This window comes from Lycorma delicatula, chromosome 1 (assembly GCF_047948215.1).
Source record: "Lycorma delicatula isolate Av1 chromosome 1, ASM4794821v1, whole genome shotgun sequence".
Lineage (NCBI taxonomy): Eukaryota > Metazoa > Arthropoda > Insecta > Hemiptera > Fulgoridae > Lycorma > Lycorma delicatula.
In genome coordinates this window covers 23561111-23587722 of record NC_134455.1, presented here as the reverse complement: position 1 = coordinate 23587722, position 26612 = coordinate 23561111, and the positions used below count along the sequence as shown (strand labels likewise).

At 28.2% G+C, this 26612-nt stretch overlaps 1 long non-coding RNA gene across 2 annotated transcripts; it reads left to right on the top strand.

The window, feature by feature from the left end:
• The first annotated feature begins 388 nt into the window (after positions 1 to 388).
• LOC142318053 (uncharacterized) lies at positions 389 to 26291 on the top strand. Of its 2 annotated transcripts, none has more exons than XR_012754797.1 (3): positions 389 to 465; positions 15721 to 15908; positions 26173 to 26291. It is a non-coding gene; the product is annotated as an uncharacterized LOC142318053 (long non-coding RNA). The 2 variants fall into 2 exon arrangements; XR_012754796.1 differs by having other exon boundaries at positions 396 to 842.
• Positions 26292 to 26612: the final 321 nt, after the last annotated feature.

The following is a 26612-nucleotide window of genomic DNA, read 5'->3' as shown; positions in this document are numbered from 1 at the left end:
ATCGATTTGTGTATAAAGTAACCGAGTCCAGAACTATGAATGACACGAAGTCGCCCTCAGGGTTCAAAGTTCAGTTAAATTTAAAGATTTGTCACTAAGAAATCGCATACAAACAAAGGTATGACCGAACAGTACATAAATATTAAAGGTTCGAAGCCAGATAGATCCCTGAGGTAGGGCTGTAAGTCGAGTCCAGGCGGTTCGCCCGCAACAAGGCCCGTAGCTATAGTGACTTCTGTCGACTTACGACTACCAGCGAGTGCCTCGAGTCACTCGTTTACGATTGGTCCGGAGCAAACCTCCTACTCGATTCCGATTGGTTTAAACCGGTTCTACTAGTGAGACAGACAGGTGCCTCATTCCGATTTTAATTCAATAACAGTGCAAGGTACAAATGACATTCATACATGTGACTCTCTTGAATCTCTCAGTTTACGAACTAACCTAACCTAACTATTATTATTTGTAAGTGTCAGTGCGTGTAATTACTTTTAATATGTAGATTATATATATTTAAAACGGTACGAACCAGGTACAGCGTTAATAAGTAAATCTGCTACTACGAAGGATTGTTAGTGACGACAATGAAGTGACAGTGATTGTATTACCACTAACATCGTTTTAAATCTAATGACTATTTTTATTACTGTTATTATTTAATAATAACTGATAACACTATCGCAACAATTTATTTCTAACATATTTTATTATTCATAAATTTCATATAATTTTAACTAATCAATTGCATATTCTAGTACATACAGCTTATTCGGTTAAACATGTTGGCTAGTCCTAAAGTTACTACTGTAACGAAGCATCATTATTATCATTAGATATCAGTCGTAAGTAATTACATTAGAGGAAATTACAGGTTTAGTTAAACATTCCTTCCTAAATTTTCTATATTATAATTTAATACAATTTACAAGGCTGTGAATTACAATGAAAGAGAATAAATTAAACTATACTCTTTTCGCAATAATATTACAGATTTACTAAACTATATTCCATTGTCACGTATACACGAGAAGACTAACAGCATTTTAAATTTAGGTTTACAGAAAATAAATTTTTTTGTTACCATTTATGAAATATAATTTTACAAATGTTTTAAAACTAGGTCATGTCATGAAAACGTACCCCAAATAATTAAATATTCCGTTTTTTACGACATGAAGAAATGATGTACTGTACCACACGCAAAAACATACTCGGAAATTTCTATTACTTTCTCTTAAATTCATTTTATTATGTTTATTTGAAAACTAATTATATCATTTATTTAGGTCAATTTTTAGATTAAATGTATATTTGTAATATTTATTTTGTATTACGTTGTTATTTACTAAAAATAAAAGCAAAAGAAAATCTCAAATATTATTTTTTTCAATCACTAAACTCAAATAACGCCGTAATTTAACGATTAAAATATTCATTAACATCAATAGATGCTTTCATCATAGGTGTTTTCTTTTGATTAATATTATAGATGGCAATATTGTAACTTTCATAGAATCAGTTCTCATAATTTAAGAAAAAAGAATAGATAAATAATTTATTTCACTGAGTTTTCAATATCTGAAAATCGCAAAGATACAAATTATTATAAAAAATTAAGTTAAATAAAAAACATGATATCTTCATTTGATACTTAAAATTAAATATTTATTATAAAATTGATAGTTTTAAAAAAATCATTCGAGAATTTTTAATTTTCTATTGATAGATAACATAATTGTTTGTTTAATGCTTTTTTATCAAATAAAGTACAGTTTATTATCTAAAAAAACATCTTGGTATTCCTTAAATATGTATTAATTTTAACCAGGCTTTGATACTGGTTAATACATATAATAATAACAGAATTTTCCGTGGATCATATAACAATGGAAAGTAATAAAATATACAATTGTTTTACAGATATTGATTATGCTACTGTTATAATATTAGATCTTGAATTATTCTCGAGTACTCTAATTTTATTTTTCCATCCTTAAAAATATTTCCTTAAAATGTAACTTGTTATTTTATTAACAAATAATGAACGTTTTAGTTCATTATTCTAAAAAGACTAATGAGCTGTTTTAAATTTTTTAATAAATTTAAACTAATATGTGTATATATATATATATATATATATATATATATATATATATATATATATATATATTTATTTATTGAGTTTCAAAGTAAAGTTTACTCAATCACTCATTCAATTTACGAGTAAAATGGAATTTACATTACATTATTATTGTTACTATTAGTTTAATATATCAGAATCAAGAGAAAAAAAATTAAAATCTTTTAAAATTAAACAAACAGTACTCTTTATTTACTTTTATATGTACTTTACAGTACTTTATTTCATTTATAATAGCATAACATGTTCCTTACTGTACTGTCTGTTGAATTGATGATATAAAATTAATATACTTCCAGCTTAGTTTCAGGATATGTTGAACAGCGTTATACTGAAAGAAGAAGTGTTGAACGTTAAATGTGTTTGGATATATGTATGCCTTTTGTGTGTGTGTGTGTGTGTGAGTGCGCACGCGCGCACTTTCAAGCAATTGAGTGTGAATGTATGCAGTTTTATTGTAAATACGACCATAAGTACATACACATACTTACGAAAAAACAAATTAATATGCGCTCGTACAGTACCCTCAGGTGAAAATATTTTTTCAGTAAAATGTACTTTTATGTAGAGTAAAACAAACCAAATTTTAAATAATAAGCTTAAAATGTAACAAAATAATGTTTCAACTAAATTGAAATATGTATTCGATTTATTCTGTTACAATGGATTTATTTAAATTTAGCTCATCTTTTGTTTCTTTTTTTTAAGTAGTCTGTTTTATCAAAAGATTAAAAGTAGCTATATAAGAACTCTAATGACGGTTTATATTAAATTACATGTTGTTCAGCTTTCAAATTAAAAGTTGCTACAAATAGAAAAATAAACTAGACTGAATTTTATTTCTATACTCCTGTCCTTGCATCGTTAATGAAATTCATATACGCTCTCTGAACAGAGAGTTATTGATTTGAGTTATTATTGAATATTGTGTTAACTTTGAACAATCGTTTTATATTAAAAAAAAACCTACAGAACGTTTAATAATTAATTTTGATTGAAATTATAACTTTTTTAATTCACGGTTTTAAGCACATTGTAATATTTACCTAGGGAATCAGAATTTCCATGAATGTTTATTTGTATGTAACGATGTTCACTTAAAGAAGCTCAAGAACGTTTGGGTCAATCAAATCTATTGTTTTATCAGTCTCTAAATTAAATTTTGAGGTTGGTTTCAGGGATAAATTTCTCCGGATAATTTCATTTTTGGGTGACTGATTAAGTCTAAATAGATAATGTCTTGTATGTTATAGTAATTTTTCATGAAGTAATGTTTTGAATCGGTGGCTAATTAAAATTCACTTAGAAATAGTTTTCCTCAATTAAATTTTTCGAAAATATATCTAATTTTAATTTTGAGCTTTATTTATAAAAATTGAATTAACTGTTATTTCGTATCAACGATTAAATTTAAAAGTTAACTGAATTTTTAATAAACATCATATTTTTTCGTAATGAGCGATATGGATACATATATATATGTAATTTCTCACCACGGAAAAATTCATTTCATTTTTATGATGTGTCTTTAAGTTTCATAAAATCTGAAATAAAAATAATTTTTTCAATAATTTTATGTTAATTTGGACTCATTATTTCGATTAGTGCTCATTTTAACTTAGTTCGGAATTGCTCATGAATGGTATAATTTATTTTAATGAAATTGTAGATAATATTTATTTACGTAGATGTAATATAATATTATAAAATATAGTTAATATGTTTAAAATCGAAGTTTGCTATTATTTCAATTAAAATGCTTACTAGTAGGTACTAGAGTGGTCCAAATAGGGCAAAATTTTTGTCGAAAAACGTGCACCCCCCTCATTTAAAAGCACTCTCATAAACAAAATTTTTGATGCGTTGATGAACCCTTTCCGTTCGAAAAAAGTCATCCCCCACTCCAATTGAATTTTAAAGGGGATTTAACATGGGTTTTAGGTTATTTTCAAGTCGTTACGATATAGCGCTTGCATATTTCATCACAAAACTTCAAAAATAACGTATATAAGGGTTTTTGGGGTCGGAGAACACGAATTTAAAGTCAAAAACTTATTTTGACACATTGTAACTGTCAAAATCGCTGTCAATCAATTGACAACTAGCGTTTTTATGTAAAAAAATCAATGGTAGACATTACAAATAACGTTCATAAGGGTTTTCGAGGTCGGAGAACACGAATTTTAAGTTAAAAACTTATTTTGACAAGTTAAAACTGTTGAAGTCGTTGTCAATTAAAAAAAATCTGAAGGATAGATTCAAAAAGATCAACTCTCACTTTATTTAAAAAATTTTATATTTATGTATATAATTATTCAAATAATGTTGTTAAAATTTTATGATTTCTATTTCTATTATTATATTAATTACATATGTAATTTAATTATATACATTTGGATGTTTTTTGCGATGATCATTTACAATTTGTAGTAAATATTGAAATTGACTTTCATCTCTAGTGAATTTACATCTAAATTCTTTCACCAACTTAACCGTTCTTTCTGAGCAGTCATTGACGACCTTTAGATTTTTAACACAATTCAAAGCAGCCAAATAATCTTCGTTTTCGCTCCACTTACATGGATCAATTTCTAGAAAGCTAGTCGCAAGTTCGAATCGTTTAAAAAAATTCAAGGACTCCGTGTTGGCAAAAAAGTCGATTTCTTTGTTTAACAATTCGTTAACATTTTTAGTTTCGTAGCGTTTCGTGTGAGCAGGTTCGTTATCATAATCACAACCATCATCTGTAGCAGATAATAAATTTTCGTAAGTTTCACCCGAAATTGCTAGTTTTTCATCCATTTTCAGTTTTAATTCGGTTGAGTTGTCTTAATCAAAAAGAGCTAGCGTAGCTAGCCAAAATGAGTTTTTTCCTTCAATTTCGTGTTCTCCGATCCCAAAACCCCTAATTAACGTTGTTTGTAATATCTAACATTGATTTTCCTTCATAAGAACGTTAGTTGTCAATTGATTGACAGCGATTTTGACAGTTGTGATGTGTCAAAATAAGTTTTTGACTTCAAATTCGTGTTCTCCCACCCCAAAAACCTTTATATATGTTATTTTTGAAGCTTTGTGATGAAACATGCAAGCGCTATATCGTAACGACTTGAAAATAACCTAAAACCCATGTTAAATCCCCCTTTAAAATTCAAGTGGAGTGGGGGATGACTTTTTTCGAACGGAAAGGGTTCATCAACGCGTCAAAAATTTTGTTTTTGGGGGTACTTTTACATCAGGGGGTGCACGTTTTCGACAAAAATTTTGCCCTATTTGGACCACTCTAGTAGGTACGCCCCTTTTGGCAAAAAATCAATTTTCGGAATTTAGATGCTCTCGTAACAAAAAAAAACTACTTCCCTTTAGGTAAAACGTTTTTTCTTTACTCTCTCAGGTTTCAACTTTTGAATAAATTTCATTGGACGAAAATATAATTTTAAATAAGTTTTGTAAATTTTTTTTTCATTTCCAACGAAAAACGGGGTTCCTGCCTTCAGTAACAATGTTTAAAATCCTCTTTTTAATAACTGTTTTTTTTTTAATAATTTAATAGCTGTATAACAGTGAAAAAGATTTTATAACTTCAAAGAAATCTTTTTTAAATCCTTTACAGGGAATCTCTTCTTCAATCTCACCCGACAAAGTTTTTTTTTTTATTTTTTATTCAATGTGAATAAATTCCAACAATTTTCACGTGAAATAATAAAATAAAGTTTATTTTCAAATTAATTCTTATCAAGAAATATTTTTTGGGAATTTTGAATAAGCGTTTCCTTATTGACAAGAAATAAAATCTGGTACAAGTAGGAAACCGGCTCGTTTAGATTATATAAAATCCAATTATTTTATGGCAATTTATTAAATGAGCGTTTGCCTAGTCTACAACTGAGATAATTATTTATTTTATCCAAGACGGACGTAAATATAATAATCTGCCTATTATTGTTTTTTCGTATCTTATTGTTAATAATAGAAATAAATTTGAATAAAGTAAGTTATTTAGACTATACTATCTTTTTAGAATATATACTCCTTTCGATTCTCAGCAGTTAAAATTTAACACTTTCAATATTATTTAAAAGTCAAATTGCAATTGGACTGAATTAATTAATGAAATATTTACTATTAAGTTTTCTTTTTTTTTTTAAATAACAAAAATAAAAATTATAGCTAATGGGTTTGATACAACTTAATATTACCCTTTTTTAAATGAAAAACTATTTACTATGTTATAAAAAAAGTAATGTTTTGATAATTCCATTCAAATAAAAACCATCCAGAATATGGCGTTTAAAAACATATTACAGTACAGCAATATTTTTATTAAAATTTTTCAGTACATGTTATTTATGAACCACTACATTTACCCAAAAACAAACAAAAAATTTATCGCTGAATTAATTAAATGAAAACTGAATTTTGAAAAATTTTATTATTTCACTTAATTATAAATATTTTATATCATGTCAAAACAAATTAAAAACAACCATTTCTATGATTACTTTTCAAGAGTTACTCTATTTTATTAATTTTTAAGATTTTACATGATTTTTAAAAAATACTGAGAACATTGTTAATTAATTAATATATATTGAGTAGAAATGTGTGATTTCAGTTTGATAAATATGATAAAATGCAAGTTAATGTTTTAAAAAGTTTCTTATAGCATTTTTATATAAAATTATAGAATCGAAAAAAAATTTACTGGAACTATTAAATAAGGCGTCTACACTATTCTTTTGTTTGTCTTTCATCCCTTTTATACGTCGATGTTTAGTTAAAAACCATATTATTCACTATAAATGTTTATCATTGCGGCTCGAATAGTTAATGTTGAAGTTTTTGTTGAAATTTAATCAGTATCATTTGCTCAAGGAAAAATAAGGAATAAATTAATTATTTATTTTTCTTCTTGCAAAGTTAGGGCGTGTCATTCCTCGTACACTTATTTCGATTTCATATTTAAATATAAAAATTCTCCTTGGCAAAATGTTTCAATATTTTTATAATAAATCCAAGAAAAATTAGCGTATTACTTGATATTAAAAGCAAATGAATTACATATAATAGGAATTTAAAAAAAATAAAAATGTTATACTCTTATTCTACAATATTCTTGTAATTGTATTATATAAATTACTTTATGAATATAAAATTTTTTTTTTACTCTGTATTCTACTCTGTCGGCATACAAAACTTGTAGTGAATTAAATTTTGAAAAAATGATGTAAAATAAATTGAATAAAACAAAAAGTTAGAAATACTAGAATTTTATTTTGGAACAGTACATTCTACATTTGTCAGTTAACTACTTATTTGATATAAATAAAAATCAAATTCTTTTTTGGCGATGTGAAGAATTAGTTAAACCAGAATTTACTATTAAAAATAACTGAAAAAACCAGAAATTACACAACAAACGTAAATAAAAATTACTTAGAAAATAGTTTTATTTTCTTAATGAGAACTGCGATAAATTATTTGCAAAATCATTATTTCAAAGTTGCTAATAAAATAATAACAGCTGACAACAATGCTCAATTCTGTTTTAATGATTAAATCATTTTATGAGGTAAATTAAGTATATTGGGTACTGTGAACTGAGCTGCCGTTAGCAAAGAAGGCATTCTGTAAATTTTAGTTTCGGTTTGCCATTGAAATAATGCCGTACTTATTTACAAAAGAGGAATACGCTGATATGGTATTCATTTTGGGTGTGTGTAATGGTAACGCTGCAGCTGCTGGTGTAGAATATGAAATACGTTTTACGTATAGCAGGTTTCCAGATCCCAAAACAATTAGCGTGAGTTTTTGCAATCTTTGGAAAACAGGTTCACTACCTAGTATTCGTAAAATATACGAACGATCTGTCCAACAAGACACTGTTATTGATGAAATTATCGATCCAACTCAGTGCAGTCCTGATGTCAGTACGTGACGTCTTTCTTAGCGGATCAGAATTTCGTTTACGGTGATTTGGAGGACACTTAAACAAAAACAGTTTTATCCTTACCATAAACAGCCGGTTCAAACTCTACACCCAGGAGACTCTTCGTTTGGAGCTCTGCAAGTAGCGGAGAACAAATCTACAACTCTACCCATATGTTTTGTTTACCGAAGATGTAAATTTCACTCGAAATAGCATCAAGTTACACGATGTGCACATTTTCAATTAATTTTCATGAAACGGTGGAGAGAAATTTGCAACACCGATTTAGCGTCAATGTACTATTTCAATTAAAAAAGATACTTCCAGCGCCATCGTGCTGGATACTTCCAGCACGATGGCGCGCGTCTCCCCACTTATCTTGTGCCATTTCCACTCACGTAAATCATCATTTCCCTGAAAATTGAATCAGACGTGGAGATGGTCGAAATTTCTGGCAACCGAGATCACCTGATCTAACACGTTTAGATTTTTACGTCTGGGGATCAATGAAAAATATTGATACAAAACAAATACATATTTATTGTCGTGAAGAATTAGTTGTCCTCGTTATGGATGCGGCTGAGAAACTTAAGGACAGCCCTGAAGAACTAAAAAGAACAACAAAAGCTTAACAGAAGCGTGCAAAGAAATGCGTTGAAACGGCGGGCTTATTTTTGAACATTTATTATAAACGGTACGTATTTGGTCTAGTGTACTGTTTCTAAATAAAATACGAAATTTTCTAACTTTTCTTTGTTTTAGTCAATTTATCTTACATGATTTTGATTAGGATTAAATTTGCCATTAGATTTGTTTAAACGTTTTATGTGTTTATTAACAATTAAAAAAAATTATTCAACGTCAAACATAAAAAACGAGTTTTTTACCCGAAGTTATTGGTTTCACCCCAGATTTCTCAAAAACTACAGCAATACGGCTCTGGGACTTATTTTATTCCATTTTTCAGTTTAAAAACCATAAAAAAAATCACTAATTTTGCCCCTTAATTAACGTTTTAAAAATTTTCGTACGACCTCATTTCACAGGGGTAGCTGAAATCCGAGCGAAATCCAATATCCATAAGTCGAAACGAAACATTTTAGGAAATAATTTTTATATGAATTTTTCCATTATTTTCAGAAGTAGACTAGATAATGAAAGTCTCGGGAGAACATCATGATACAGTCTGTATATTATACGTAAACAAACTTCATTTATACTAAATCATTTTTTTTTTAATTTTATTTATTAAATTTGTTCCATTTTTATTTCAATTAAATTGAAAATGTAAATGGAAGTAATAAAAGTTTAACAAAAAAAATCGATAAACATATACTTTTAGAAAAGTTAATCAGATTCAAAAACTTTCCATCTTTCATAAAAACAAAGATTCCATCTCTAGTCTAGTACTGATCACGCTTGGATGTCTATGTACACAATATAGTGATATATACATTATATTTGCTGTAATCTGGGTAGAATAAGTTGAACAAAAACTGTATAATCGTTTCTTAAATTTCCTTTTAATTTATTTTAAAGATTAATAAGGTTGTTATACAGTCATAATTTTATTGAAACCAAAATATTTCAGTTAATAATACAATATATCCAAATATTTTATTATTAAGAAAAACAAAATATTCTAAAACCAGTTTTGTTACAAAAATAAAATACTCTCAATTATAATTTGTTCAGGCGTATTATTAAATAAAATTAAAAAAGAATCATAAAAAAACGAAATCATTACCAAATATTATAATTTTATACACAAATATACCGTAGTGTTTAGGATTAAATTAAACCTTTGTTTACATTTATGACAATGATAGCATATATTTCACGCTTACTATCATTGTCCAATACATTTTTTTTCAAATTTCTATCCATATTAACAGAGTTTTATTTAGTCTGTAATCACCGCGCCTTCCGGAGCCGATCTCCAATTACCCATAAACTGAGCTCCGAAAGGTGCCTTTGCCTAAAAATACCTCGGTAGGGTTCTAGGCCCCATCCAGGTACCCGGGACTCGGTCTTGTTTTACATGCCATGTCTCTAGCGGGAGAACCCCAAGGGATTCCCCCGCTGGGGCTCTGGTCTTGACGCCTAGTCTCTAATGGAGAACCCCCGGAGGGATTCCACACCGAGACTACGGTCTTGCACTCCCCGCCAATGGCGTCTGCAAGGGAGTCCCCGTCCGATCATTGGTGGCGGGAATCGAGAGCCTTCCAACCGTTCCGGATGGGGCTGTCCCCTATAGACACCACAGCTTCGTTATGGAAACTCCAACTGATTCATGACGTGGACGAAGTCGCCTTACATTCAGTGCCTACAGGCGCGTGTCTGTGCAATTTGCATGTGAGACACTGAGGCTCTGCATGCAGTCATTTTGCAAGTGACCAGGCTCGCCCCAGGTAAAGTAGTGGCCGCTACGATCTGGTCAAAGTCACAATTTGGCCCTGTAGCCTGGCTTCCAGCACAAGTCATCAAAGGTGCACCTCATCACTTGGCAGGCTACCCACCCAATTTGTATTCGCCCATCGGACAGAAGCTTGTCCGCCAAGATGGGCGGCACTGCCAAAGTGACCTTTACATCACCCCTAATGCTGGCCGCATAAATAGTAGTATATCTAGTGAGACCGACTCTCCTGTAACCTGACGAAGTTCATTTAGGAGCTTGTCCTTCGTAATGAGTACGTCCACGTCCTTAACAACAACGTGGATCTTCTGACCGCCTCTTCCCTTCAGAGCCGTATTGGCACCCTCTACATTTTCGGCGTTATTCTTCCTCAGTTCTTCAACCGAACCACTATCAGCTCGCACTCAGAGATGTAGGCCCTCCCTCTGCCCCTGTCGTGCGGAGAGAAACCCGACTTTATCCGGCGACACTGCCCCCTTGACGGATGAAGGAGGCCAGCATAGGTCTTATCTTTCACCCTAACCACCATCGTTTTTGTCGTAGTCCCGGGTAGTTTATTTCACTGTAATGAAAGTATCGATTGTACTCGAGTTATTTAATATTAGCAGAGTTATTTAATTAAAAGCTTACTCAGTTATACCCATATTACTTGAATACTTCGTAGAACATTTTAATTACTGGTACACTTTAACTTCATGATTTTATATCCTTAAAACATAATTCCATATGAGCTTTATCATAATAAAAATTCTGACAACAAAATTATAATACTTTCCTGGGATTGATTGTTATTTCTTCTTATATAATGGAAAAGTAATTATACATGAAAATAGTTACTCATAACGTTTTAATTTTGAAATGGAGGTAATTTATGACAAAGTTTTATTGTAAAATTATCCTATGTTTAAATAAACCAAAAATTAACAAAATCTACACTTTTATAATCTTTCCTGCTCCAACTCCAAAATCAGTTTCAAAAACTTTTTTTGATTTTACTTTATTATGTTAAATGGAAGAAACTAAAATTTCTTTTTTGTGGTTAGGGGTGAATTATGATGAAATTTTGTTGTAATATTGTTACTAAAAGTATTTTATTTCAACGTTTAATATTATTAAAAGTTTAAAAAAACTCAAAAAACTTTTGAAAATTGAATAAAAAAATGATATTTTTAAACTCTGATCGACTACCCTTTTGAGAAAATTGACCCCCAAAAAAGTTGACCTCTCACCTCCCGAAGATATTGATAAAAAAAAACTGTTCTGTCAAACTGCTTCAAATAAACGAGCCTCAGTGTCAAATTTCATCAAAATCGGTTTATCCAGTCAAAATTTATTAATCTTCAAACACATATGTACATGTCATGTTCGTGAAACGTCGAGAACTGCAAAAAGAGCCGATCCCTTTTGATTGATTGCTGTACTTTCCTTCTTGAATCATAGCTCTAGATTAATTTATGCTGCCAGAAAAACAAAAAATCTAGTCACAATTGATTATACAAAGACTTTAAAATAAATATGATGAAATGAATTGAACATCAACATTTTTACTTTTCAATTATATTTTTTTGTTTTTACTGTATTGTTCTACCTAATTCCAATCATATTGTGTAAAGGTATTGGCAAATAGATCATTGTAATACTGCAATTCAATATATAGAATATCTTCTTAAATAAACGTCTACTTTTTAAAGATAAATAAAATGTTATTTATTCGTCTGTATGAGTTTGATTTCCAGGGTTTAACTCAATCACAATGCTATCTTACCATTCAGATACCGTGTAATAGTAGATACCACTTCATAACAATTCTGTCAAGTTAAACCTTTAAATTTCATTATCAATATTATGAGAATATTTAGAAAATAACAAAACTGATAATCTAATTAGTAGAATATAGGTATAAAATATAGGTAGAATTTTTAAAAATATCATTTCAAAGAACAGTATTTATTATAGGTCTACGTAATACGTATTACTGGTAGCAACTATTTCTAAACAATCTATGTATCTAAGATGTAGCGGTAGAAGAGATCCAGGAAGAAAAATATTCTACCGGAAATATATAAATAAATGCAAAATTATGAAGTTGTACTCTTTTTGTAATGAACTTCCCATTATCAGATGTGAGAGTGTAGGAAAAATATTCTATGTGCAAAAGAATATCAGTAAATGTAGTCAAATTAGATACTGTATTTAGTTAATACAGTATATAATTCTTGTACATAGAATTAATAATACATTAATTAATTTAATGCATTTTTCTACATATAATTTTTTCTCTTTAAAAGTTTAGGTTTAAAATTAGATTAGATTGAAAATTGCCTGTTTCCCGATTCTTCCTGATACTAAAACCCCCTAAATAAAATCTGGGCTAAAAATATTCGTCTGGATTATTAATCAACAGTTTATTTTTATAGAAATGATCTCATGTTAAAGAATTTTTATTTAATCAATAAGAAAATAATTTGATAACAAAAATAATAAATACGTGATCAGAAAAAAATATTTAAAATAACTTCGACACTGTTCTATTAATTAACTTCTAAAAAAATATTTTATTTAAATATAATTATACCGTTGTCTAATCCCAATGATAATTCCTCTGTTTAAGTAGTCTTCAAGTGTATATAGAACAAGATCAAGAGCGAGTGCGAGCGTGTGTGAATATGTGTGTTTGTGGATGTGCCAGCTTATTATCATGGATTTTTGAACATATACGTAAAAAAATATCATAGAAATCTGCATTATTGAAAACTAATAACTTGTAAGTTATAAAGTATTTACTTTATAAAGATATATACTACATATTTATGTAGTATATATCTTACACATCAAAATTAAATGAAGTTACACGTAATTTCAAACATTAAAATAATACTAAATAATCAGAATTACCAGCAGTAATTGCTTTTTGTTATTTCAAATATATTCTTTCACAATTTATACTGAATTACTTGCGTGTTTACGTGTTCGAATAAAATCGTATTTTACTCTTATACATACACATAACATGTATTATTGATACATAACTTCATTAAGAAGTGCAGAAATTATTTTACGAACAAAATATTACAAGTAGGAAATTATTAAATGAACTATATATATTAAACTTGAAATACTGCATTAAGCTGAACTATAAATGTTACTTTGGCCCCAGAAAATTTTAAGTCAGTGTCTCTCTCTCTCTCTGGTGTGTGTGTTGTGTTGTGTGTGTGTGTGTGTGTGTGTGTGTGTGTGTGTGTGTGTGTGTGTGTGTGTGTGTGTAAATATATATATTTATACATAATATGAGCATTAAATTGCATATTTAAATGGTTATTTATTTAAATATAAATTATGTGCATAAATAAATAATATATATAATTTAAATGAATAACGATGTCCATCTCTATTTTAAGCAGTATAATAAATATTAGCAGTGGTGTAAATAGTTTTTTAAGGTAATTGACAATAATTCATTAAGCATTAATAAAGGAAATTTATTTGTATCGCGTTAAACTAAGTAAAAGTTTTAAATGTTATACGTAATTTATTTTATCAACAATATTTTTTTTAATATAAAACTTGAATAAAATCTATTGAAGTGTGTAATTTCAAAGCGATATATTTGTGCGTGTACTCGTATGTGTATGTGTGTACTTATTGTTCTTCGGTTATCGCTTAATATTATCTTTTGTTTCCACGTTTTATTTTAATTTTTCTTCTTACAGACTTAAATATAAGTACAACAAAAGAATATTTAATGTAACAAATGTAGTACATAAATCCTTTATGACTATCCAATATAAATGGAAAATTTCTGTATATTTGCTAGTTACAGCCTAATATCATTTTGTAAAATATAACGATTTTATGTAATTATTTTATTTCAGTTTTCTTTACACTTGGAAAATTGTAATAGGGTTATTCGTTAGTAACACCTGGATTTCCTAATATATGCATGCATTTTTTAAATACTAATCGACTGACCTGAGTCAACTGCGTCCTGTTTTTGTACAAAACTTAGCTCTTAAAAATTAATTTTATAATATAAGGAAAATATATTTGTTTTGATTGTTAGGATCACTTATTTTTTCAATTCAAATTAACAGGGTAGGTATAAATAATATTTTTAACAAAATTTTACGTTTTTCTTAAGGTAGAAGTTTATTTTTTAAGCATATTTTTCTGGCTGTTATATAAAAAAACCTATCAAATTTTATTGAATTAAATACATTAAAATTAATTAGTTCGTATATTGTTTACGAATTCATTAATCTTAAATCAGCTTAAAGCAATTAAGAAATTACAATTTTCACACATTATCTTCCTCATCCGTTAACATGAGGTGAATTTTCACTTCTAATAGTTCAGATTAAACTTAAATATTGGCTCTTTTTTTCTGCTTTCATAACGGTATTATATTTCGTATACTTACTATTTATAATACAATTGGAAATAGGTTTCATACATATCTATAAGATATTAATGCTTAGATATTTTATCCGGAGCCTTTTTATATTTTCTAGAAAATATCTAAATTATTTTAAGCATCAATTGAATCACGTTTCACTGACTCCACATATGTTTCTTCTATTGAAGAAGAAAAAGATTAGGAGGGAGTACAGAAATCTTCTAGTCAACATCTTCTTTTCATCTTGTCCTTGTCATTGTTAAGTCATTCTTCATTCGTAATATTAAACGGTATTTTAAGAAGCTATCGTTTCTACATTTCTTTCATATATGATCTATTACGATATATACGATGATTTATTAATTAATTTGGTTATTTAATGAGAAGTTCTACTTAATTCTATTGCATAGCCGATCCTGTTCAATTTATCTTCGTTGTACATTTTTCATTTTATTATTTAAATTTATTAATGAATCATTCTATCAGAGCTATAGAAAATCGTTTATAACGTATTTATTTTAATATTGTCGTTTTTTGTAGAAAATTTGTTTAGGTGAATTATAAAACCTTATTTTAATACTGATCTGAATATTGACTTACTGTTTCTTTCCTTCACAAAAATGGTATCTCCCAATCACGCCTATCAAAGTACACCTAAATTAAAAGTAGTTAAATAAGGAATATTAAAGTAATCAAACATACAATTTTAAATAATTCTGAAATTAATTATTTTTAAAACCACATTATATCTACTGGTCAAAATATATTTTTCTGAATGAAATTTTAGTGACTCATACTTTAAGTGGTTTAATAATTTACATTTCATTATGTCATTTTTCCAGGTACTTCAGTTCTCCGTCAGCTAGAGTACATCATGAGGTCATCAAGTCACGGAACTTTATAATAGCTTTATATTAAAAATGAATTAAATATTACTTTTTTTCACATCTAACTGAGGCTACATATAATTTTGTTAAACAAACAGACACATCGTCAAAGGTTTTATAATTTATTCATTTGTTTAGCTGTGGTAAGAAAATTTATTTATTTGTAACATTTTACTGCTTTATTCACCAGAACCAATAAACATTTGGATTTTTTGACGGTTTTTATTGCAATATTACTTATAGCACGATAAAAAATTTTCTGGCTCGTTATTGATTATTTATAAACATAATATTTACGGCCACAGAGTTTTTAATTTTTTAAATTTTCCACTACGATTTTAAACTGTAGATGTTTCAGCTATTAAATAATACTACATGAAAGTAAGTAATGATATATCGCACCCTAACTAAATTTAATATAATTTTTTTTCTTATATTACATGTATGTATGTTAGTGTATGGACAGGTGCGTCTGCTCGCGTATGTATTTAAAAGTTCTGTAACTGCAGTAATACGGTAAGAGAGTGCAAAACTTTTAAGCAAACTATGAGAAAAATATTCTAAAAAATTCTCTTTCTTAAACAAGCATCATTATTACGAAATTAATAAATCGTAAACTAATTGAACCTGAAGTAAAATTTATAAAGTACTGCAAATGACTATAATTTTTTAAAATATTTAGTACTATAATTTAAAAGAAATTAAGCAGTGTTTATTTCTTTTAATTACCAAGCGAGACCTAAATTGGTAGTTTCTTAAGTTATTAATATAAATATAATATTGCAGTTATATGTCACGAAAAATATATAGAATTTATAAATGAGATTCAGAAAAGTATTTTTTTTATTTTTTTTACTTCATTTCCAGTGGTTATATATATACCCACGTGTCTTATATTTTATAAAAATATATTTATTTATTTTAAATATATGTACTAATTATTTTTAAAATGCATTTATTTTGAATAAATATATTCAATTAATTTTTAAAAAATCTTGCTTTTATTAGTTATTAAAAATTAATTTTAGTATGTTAATTTTTTGAATGAGATTATTCTGATTACGATAGTTTTGTATTAGACGTCCGTTCATAAAAATCACGTTTGCTGAGGTTTTATGCCTTCCAAAATAATATGAGATATATGTTCCTTTGTTAAAGAAATCCATCAATACATTACAATTTTAAAATATCTATATGTATTACCGGACAACAACTGAAAAATTACCAACGTATTCTACTCGTAATAATTTTTTTTTTTAAATGAGACCATTAATTATTAATTAAGAGAAATTAATTATTAACCTACCCACCGAAAATCTGTTTATGCTGATGCTAGAATAAGAAACTAACAAACTACGATGGACATAATGTGTATAGAAGTCATTATATCTTGAAGAAGAAAAGCAGGGAATGTATTCCGTGGGTATTCAATACATAATGCTTCAAGTTTTGTTTTTATGGTTGTTTCTATGAAACAATGCTGGTTTAAACTCCAAACAGATAATTATTATGACGTATAGAAACGAAACGTTAAAAACTGGGGAAAGGAATTTTCGGCCGATAAATAAAGTCAACCTAGAAAGTTACTATGATTATGAAGATAACGTTTTTTTGTGAACAGGGGTTTTTACTTGAATAACAGTTACGTTTTACGATATCAAGTAATAACTTTACAATTTTTGCTGGTATTTAATATTGTATTTAAAATGCATTAGTCTCGTGTAGATCGGAATAATGAAACAAAAGTAACAGTCTAATCATCCGATATGTAAAACGGGTGATTAGAACCCGTTTTAAACCCGAAGAAACGTATTTTCTTCGTTTGTAAGAAAATACGTTTTTTTAATCATAAAAAACTACTCAGCAAGTTAAATAGAGTTGAAGGAATATTTAAATCTAATAGCTGTTTCAATTAAATCATAGAAAGGTTATGTTCAGTTCAGAAATTCCTTTTTTTATATGATTTTTGTATTAAATAGCTTCTTAAAGTCGTACTTGGGAGCAAAATCATTGATAACAAACATATATTTATCAATTTTAAAACAACAATGGAACATACAGTACCACTTGTTTAAACACTAATTTTCTTGAGTATAAGTGTTGTTTAAATAAATGAGATTTCATAATTTACGATAATTTCCCTTTGTGTTTCCTTTGTATACATACATTTCCAAAACATTAATCTCATAACTATTTTTATAAAGAAAGTAATATTTTTTTAATTACTTAAAAAAGAGTGGATATAAATAATTTGAAAAATTTGTAAGCTAGAAATCAAATATATTTATACAGAACAGAAAAAGTTAGGATTGCCTTACACCAATTTATCTTTTTTTTTTAAAAAAAGCAATATCATTTAATCAAGTTATTTTTCACGTATTATTGAATAAACCCACTTCATTTATTCAGTATTACTGAGTATTCACATAACCTACTTTTACTCATAAAAAAGGCATTAATATTATTGAAATGTTTATTAGAAAACTGAATAATATTTACGAAGATATAAAACTGAATAATTTTCTTAATAGTTATTCAGAGTGGGTTTATTTTACGTTACTCATTAACGTTAATTAAAAGAAAGTGCAAATACCGACAAAAGATATTACGTTACTATTTAATCAGAATCGATTAATCAGTATCGCTTTACTAATCATATTTTCCCTTTGGAATCTGTGAAATTTTTAAGTTTATATTTTCTGATTTCAAACACTATTTGAAAGATTAGACAGTAATCTGCTAGATAAAAGTAATCGGTAACTCAAAAAGAATCTGCGACGATAACTTAATATCTATTTCTATATAAAACGAAGCCATGTAAAGTTTTATTAAGCATGAAAGTTAGATTCCCAGAAAATACCAGTACAAAAACTGAAAACTCATGCAGAAAAGAAATATGATGAATTCTTTGCTGGTATTTTCTATAATAAAATTTATTCTTTTTAAACTACACAATTTATATTAAGTACTATTGTATATTAATTTTAAAATAAAATTAATTCAGTTAATGTTGAAGATATTTCTGGAATTAATTTAATTAATACAGTTCTTTGAGGGATTTCAGTGGAAATCTCTCTCTTCATGTCTTTTTTTTGGCAAAAACTGAAACCGATTTTAAATTAAACACTGCGCAAAAGAAACAAATTTAAATAAAGATTAAGCCCGTCAGGTTGGTCTAGTAGTTAAATCGTCATTGCAAATCAATTGTTTAACGGCTGATTTTCGATGTTGAGGTTCTGAGTTTCAAATCCCAGTAATGGTTAGTTACTTTTATACGGATTTGAATACTAGGCAATGGATACCGATGTACTTTGATGGTTGGGGTTCAATTAACACCTCTCAGGAATGGTCTGAGGCTGTACAAGGCTACACCTCATTTACATGTCATACATATTATCCTTATCTCTTTGTTAAGAGGGGAAAGGGATTTATTGTTCACTAGTTGAACAGTATGCAACATACACACTATAAAAATAAAATGAATAAATAATTTTAAAAGAAGTGAGGATTGTTCATTGTTAATTATAGAATCTTTTCTAATAGAATACGAGTATTTCCCAGTTGTCAAACTTCTATTGTTATTCCTCTATATGAAAAATATTGTAGTTTAGAGAAAATAATTTCTTTTTATCTATATTTTACAATTTATTTTAAAAACATTATGTAACATAAACCTCTAATTTAATAAACCCATCAATGTAATATTAAGATGAATTTGTCTTTTGACAAATAAACTTGCTAATTTTAAATATTATTTATAATAACATAGATCATCTAATAATTTTTAATTTTCATTTTTCCGATCTCATTTAGGCATTATTAAATTTGATTCTGTATTACTTTCAAATGTAAAAAGTTAATTATTACGAGAACAGAATATGAAAATACAACTGGTTTGTCTTATCTTTCCGACCAATATCCGTTAAAAGTTAACGACAGAACATACTGGAACAGAAAAAAATTCATTATTCGATACAAGAACTGATAAATCGTCTGTTCACTTCAAGATATAAAATGCTGGATATGCTAGTAATTATCATTATCCAGCCTTTTCTTTTTCTACATACTACACCCTTTTCTTTTTCCTTCCTTTTTCGCTCCTGAAAATATCAGACCGGTCAATGTTACCTTATTCTCAGGTACTACTACTTCATCAGAAGATTGCTAATTAACAGAATTAAAAATTCTGCGATAGGAGTGAAATGATTTTACCAATACAGTTTTAAATGTAGATCAAACCGTTGCAGTACGTTTCTCGGATAGATGAAATAATTTGATTAGTTAGTGAGTAGTAGTATCATAATTAAGTAAAGAGAATATAGTAATTAAACTGCTTGTAATTCAACACGTTTAAGCGATCATAGATTCTTTTGGAATAATTAAATAATTGCTGTTTAAGTTTGTTTTGAAAAAATGAAACGTAATGTACTTTATCAGTTATCTTAATTGAATGATAAGGTTGTCGTAATTAATAATTAAAAATAATATGAAATAGTATATTATTTTTAAAACAAAATTATCAATTAAACTAATATGGTAAAATCCATACAAACCAAATAAAAATAACAACAGTATTAAATGTTTGTTATGCGTACTAAGTACATTTGCAGCTAAAATATAGTTTTACTTCTTTAGCTACTTTTATAAATTTACAACAATTTTTAGGATACAAAAATTGGCTTCAAGTTCATTATTTGCCTCCTGTAAGTATGAATTGACAAAATTCGGCTGGAACGAAATGATTGAATACACCGATATTTTATAAATAAAAGATTCTAATATTTTATTTATTAATATTATTTATTTTAAATCCCCTTCCATATTGTTTGCATACCTTTGAAAAAAAAAAAAAAAACAGAAAATGAACATTATTCGTAAAAATTTTAAATATTAATTTATACCAAACAAAACAGAATTATTTCGTGTTGAACAACTGAATAATATTCATCATACTTGAATTGACCGTGAGCTTCAGTTTTCATTTGTAATTAATATTTCTAAAGATCTTCGGAATAATTTATTTAAAATTAAAACGTTCCCTTTCTTGAAGAAAATATGTACTTATAAAAAGGTTTCCTCTCTTTCACTAAACAAAAATATTTATTTATTTTTTAACTCGGTTATTTTTGTTATATAGTTTTTATTGAGAAATTATTACTTTTAATGATTATTCTAAATTTTTATTTTACCCATGTTTAGAGCAACTAAGTATTTAAAAATTTTTTTATTCTATAACGACTTTATTTATTATTACTTCCTTCAATTATAAACATTATAACTTCACATAATAATTGTTATTTTTATGTAAAAAATATAAGTTATAACAATTTTTACTTTTATCTATTAATTGTAAAATGATGATCAAAATTGGTTTTCAAGATTCTTCTTGGCAAAAAATGAACCGGTTTCATTATTCACTGTACGAGAAATCGTATAGTGATGTGATACATAAAGTGTAGAATTATTTAATCGTAAGGAAATTTATAACATTTACTGTGTAATAGAGAAATGTAATTTTAACTAAGCACTTAAAGTTGTCTTTATTTTTATAATACAGGGTTATCATAAAAGTATGGTGCGGTTTTGAACATGGTTTAAATTAAAACAGAATTACTTACAGTTTATGTTTTTTTATTTTTCAAATTTGTCGTCTCAAACATTTTTTTACATAATTAATAAATTTCAATATATGCGCTCTTAGTCGCTCGACAAATGTCCAAACGATACTCAACTTCTCTCCAAACATTTCTTCGTTAATGTTTGTCATTGCTTCATTAATCCTGTTTTTTAAGCGGTTTAGGTCGCGAAAATTTTGTGTATAAACAACGCTTTTAATGTACCCCCACAAGAAAAAATCGCAAGGTGTCAGGTCTGGACTCCTTGGAGGCAAAGTACGGGTCCTTGCCGGCTTATCCATCGATCTCCAAATTTTTCGCTCAAAGCATCCGTGACCGATGCATTGAAGTGCGGGGGAGTACCATCTTGTTGGAAATGAAGTCGATGAATGTTTTCGAGTTCATCCGGCTGAGGAAAGCAATAATCGGTTAACATGTCAAGATACGCGACTCCATTAATTGTTTTTTCAACAAAGAAGAAAGGCCCTATTACACGATTTTTCATCGCACCACACCAAACATTAACTTTAGGCGAATCGCGTTGTTTCTCAATAATTGCGTGTGGGTTTTCAGAGCCCCATATTCGTGAATTGTGTTTGTTAACACATCCATTCACATGGAATGTAGCTTCGTGTGTAAAAATTATATCTTCTAAAAATGATTATTCTGTCCAACATTTCAACACCGAAATTGTAACGTTTTACACCACCATCGGGTTTCAATTCCTGCAGTATCTGGATTTTATAAGCGCGTAATTTCAGTTTTTTATGTAAAACTTTGTGAACTGTAGATTTTGGAATACCTCATTCGACGCTTCGACGGGAGATGGACTTCCCAGGACTTCTAATTGCCGATCGTCTAATTAGTTCATCCGTTTCGTCTGGTACACTTGATCTGGCGGTTGATTTCTGTTTCTTAACCGATCCAGTTTCTTCGAATCGTTTGAACCAACGTGTTATGTTATTTTTGTGTGGTTCGACGTGAATTCGGAAGAATTCACGTCGAACCACACAAAAAAACGCACGTTGAACTAAAATTACGGATTTTAATTCAGGTATCAATAAAACACACTTTGCTTTGTCTTTATCCGAGAACATAGTAACTCACTAAACTCACCGCAACAATACAAGAACTGACGTTGTGGTCACAACTGTTGATAAACAATCTTTTGGGTTGGAGGTTTCCAGGGATACCAATAAAACACCTAGAAAATTCCCTACAATCTTCCTATGAATTACTGAAACCGCACCATTCTTTTATGATAACCCTGTATTTTGAGAGGGATTACCAGGTCAGTTTTACACAAAGACTACTTTAACTATGAGACTTTTATACAGCTACTGTTTTGCAAAATAAAATCCGTCGGTCAGTCCAACCGTAGCCGCGACTACCAGAACACATCAAAGATACACTGGTTTTATAAATCTAGGTATATTTGGAATGAGCCTAGCAGTGTTAGGTTTACATAACAGATCGAAAGTTTTGAAAAAGATAAAGAAAAAGAAAACCAATGATAAGAGAAATAAGCGGGTTTGAAAACAGTTCTCCGGAGAGTAAATCATGTTTTAAAAATTAATATCATTCTTCGGAATACGAGACAAAGAACCTCAACCAGATTAATTTCAATGATCTCTTCAGCGCCCTCATACATTAGGAAGTCGGAGCATTCTTACCCAGAGAGAAGCAAGTCACTGGTCAACAGTTTTGCGTCTACAAGCAAGGTCTCAACCGTTCGTGTATTAAAAAAGTTGTATAAAAACATCTGAAAATTATATAGGGTTCCAAAAGCACAGTTACAGGCTTGACTATCATCTGGAAATCGATCTGTAAATCATCAGACATCTTACTGGTAATGAATTTATAGTGCTCAACAGTAGGTTATTTGAATTAAAATCATCCGTATCAGAATATTCCGAAAATTTCAAACAGTTTTCTCAAATATCTGACATCTGATAAAAGTTTATTACTGTAATTTGAAATTCTATAATTTATTGTCAATTACCCAAACATTATTTACAAAGTTGGCCTATATTTTTAAATTTCAGCTAAATCGCATTCTAATTAAGGTCTGATAAAATGTAATAAAAAATATGATATTGACACCACATAACTTCTTTGCACGCCTATTAAATTACGTATACACATTTTTTTTATAATCAGAGATTAATAATTATTAATAAATCAATAAATTTAAATTAAAAAAAAAAAAGTTAAAAAAGGAAATGAAGTCGGATTCGAACCGATGCGCATTCCCCTTGTACGATCTAAATATTTCAATAATTAAAATTTTATTTGGTTAAAACTCTGGAACCAATGAAAATAAGTACCACATGATATCGTTGAAAGGCTCACAATGAAGACTGATTACTGCAGTTAAGAAAAAGTCCAAAATCCTGTTTTGTTTTTGAATTTTAGCCTTTTTTGGACCAGTCGATTGCAATCAAAAGGGGAGGTTCACAATTAAATATTACAATAGTCCTAAATCCAAAATTTCAACATTCTATGGCTAGTCGTTTTTGAATTTTGCGAGATACATACGTACGTGTAGACATCACGCCAAAACTAGTCAAAATGGATTCAGGGAAGGTCAAAGTGGATACTTCTGTTGAAATCTGAAAATTGAGATTTTTCACGATCACAATACTTCCTTTATTTCGTAAAAGGAAGTAAAAAGAAAAAAAAAACATCAAGATCGATCAAGAAAAATTGCTCAACCACTGGATATACACACTTACATATGTAGATACACTTTACAGAGAACCTGGCATTATTGTAACCATTCAAAATCTTTATTCTTGAACAGCTAGCACTCATGATAAAATTTAAATTATATTACTGTAAACAAATTATAAACAAATCTGTTTAAAAATTCATAAAATCCAAGCAGAGTTTTCAGAGGTAATTAGTTGTAATCAGACTTGTAATTTGAAAGTGAATTTATATATTTTTAATTTCTTTTAACATCTCAAGGATTTCCATTATTGGTTGATTCATATAATAAAGCACTCCTTTTTACGTAACTAAAAAAAAAAAATAATAATAATAACAAATATGCACTGTAACTTTATTTAACTGTTCATGGATCATGAATGCATTCAGATTTAATAAATCTGCGTAATTACTAAATGTGCTTGAAGATTACGAGTTGATTAATGTATCTGTAATGATAAATAACTGCTACAATGTAACATATCTCTCGCGATATACAGTTGAGAGGAATTTACTTAATGATTTTTTCCTTTATTATAAAGGCGAAGATTTTAAATTATCCTATAGGTCACACCGCTATTAAGATCAGATGAACGTGTTATCTGAATCAGCCAAAACTATAATGTCATCTGTTATTTATCGGAAAAAATGTTGTTTTTTTTTAGTGTAACCAAATTTTTCCGCGAATAGAGAAAACGAATTTCATCACTTCTGAAGTAGATTAGGCAGTAAATATAAGTGGATGGTGCCGTTTTATAACATCACTGTAGAACGATAAGTTCAGTACTGCTGAAAAGGTAGAATTCACAAATTACGCTGAAAATCATTAAATAATACTAAGATGTAAATTCGTATATATATTTTTTTAATGTACGGTCAGTAAGAAGTTATGAAATATATTATTTAGTAAAAATTATAATTATTATCCGGGCAATCAAAATAATAAATGACAAAGAAACAAAACAAAAAAGGTTACAAGCCAAGTTAAAACTTAAATCAACATCAGTGATAAGTATTTAGCATGATTATACTCTGAAATTGACTGCACCTTTGACGAAATTGTATGTAGTGATTATTTAAAATGAAAAATAATTTTTCATTTAAAATTTGTTACTTGTGTATAATTTTACTAATTCACTTTTCGGAGTCAGTAAACTTTTCAAATAAATTATTGTCCTCGACATGTTTAGTTAGTGAATTTTAGAAATATCCAGTCATTTCTAAAGTCTTAACAAATAATCTGTCACTATAAATTTCAATAACATTAAATAACAAATAAAACATCCACTACAAAATATTTCGTAACTGAATGTGATGTTGTTCTACACTAATAGAAAAATATGAATTGACAAACACTTTATAAAATTATTGCTCTATTTCTGAATTTGACCTAGATAAAAATAACTCTTAACGACAAGTCCAAATATAATTTACTAAATGGAAAGTAAATGAAGTTTATTAATTTTAAACTAAATAACCATGCAACTTTCTCTACGATTAAAGGCATCATCAAGGCTATTGTTGATATTCTAAAAATAAAAATAAAAAACAAAGTAATCATAAATTTATTTTATATTAATTCTCCATTTAAAATTTAAATGTAATTATTAGATTTGTATTTTAATTGTTTACTTCTGTTTGAAAAAATATAATAATTTTTTTCGCTGACAGTCAGAATTGGAGTTAAAAATGTTAACTTTCAATAATATTTTAATTTTTAATAAACTATGTTTTTCAATAAACATATGGATCGCCTAAAACGTGATGATTCTGCAACACATGTGACATCTCAAGGAATTTACCCTCATCGTCTTACAGAGTCATGAAAATTGAAACAGATAGAGTTAAGAGCTACACTCTAATTTCCTGTATTTGATAACTGTATCAAAAAAAATTTAATGATACTGCATACAGATTTTATTGTTTTCTTTTTGAAATTATTAGTAGCCACTGATAAAGCAGTGGTTAACATTTAATGTAGAGAAAGTTTACAAGTATTTATTTACAAAAACTGTACACAAAAAAATCACACAAAAGATATTTAATTATAAAACTATTTATTTATTTTTGGTTTGTTTTTCAGTTTATTTAACGATAAAGTAAGCACATGAAACCATACGAGCATCTAGAAGATATTAATATCTCAATTTAAAAATGAAAGAACTGTTGGAGTAAGGTAATAAAATCATTGTCAAAGCGAGGGAAGTAAAATTTATATGAAACTTCTATTTTTTATAGATTTTGTGTAGTAATTGTTCTGGTTATGCTGTAAAATGCTTTAAAATATACGGTTTGAAAATATTCTCAATGTTTTTTTTTTATTTAAATAAAAATATTTAATAAAAAATCCTGGGAAGTTCTATAACCCGAACTGAGAATAATTAATGAAATATGTTTATCAGTTTAGGGCGCTTCAAATATCTCATGACAGTACAATAATCTTTTACGAGTCGCAGCTTATTTTAACAAACTAATCTTTCTGCTATACTACCTGAAAAATAACGATTCAAAAGCTTTATATAG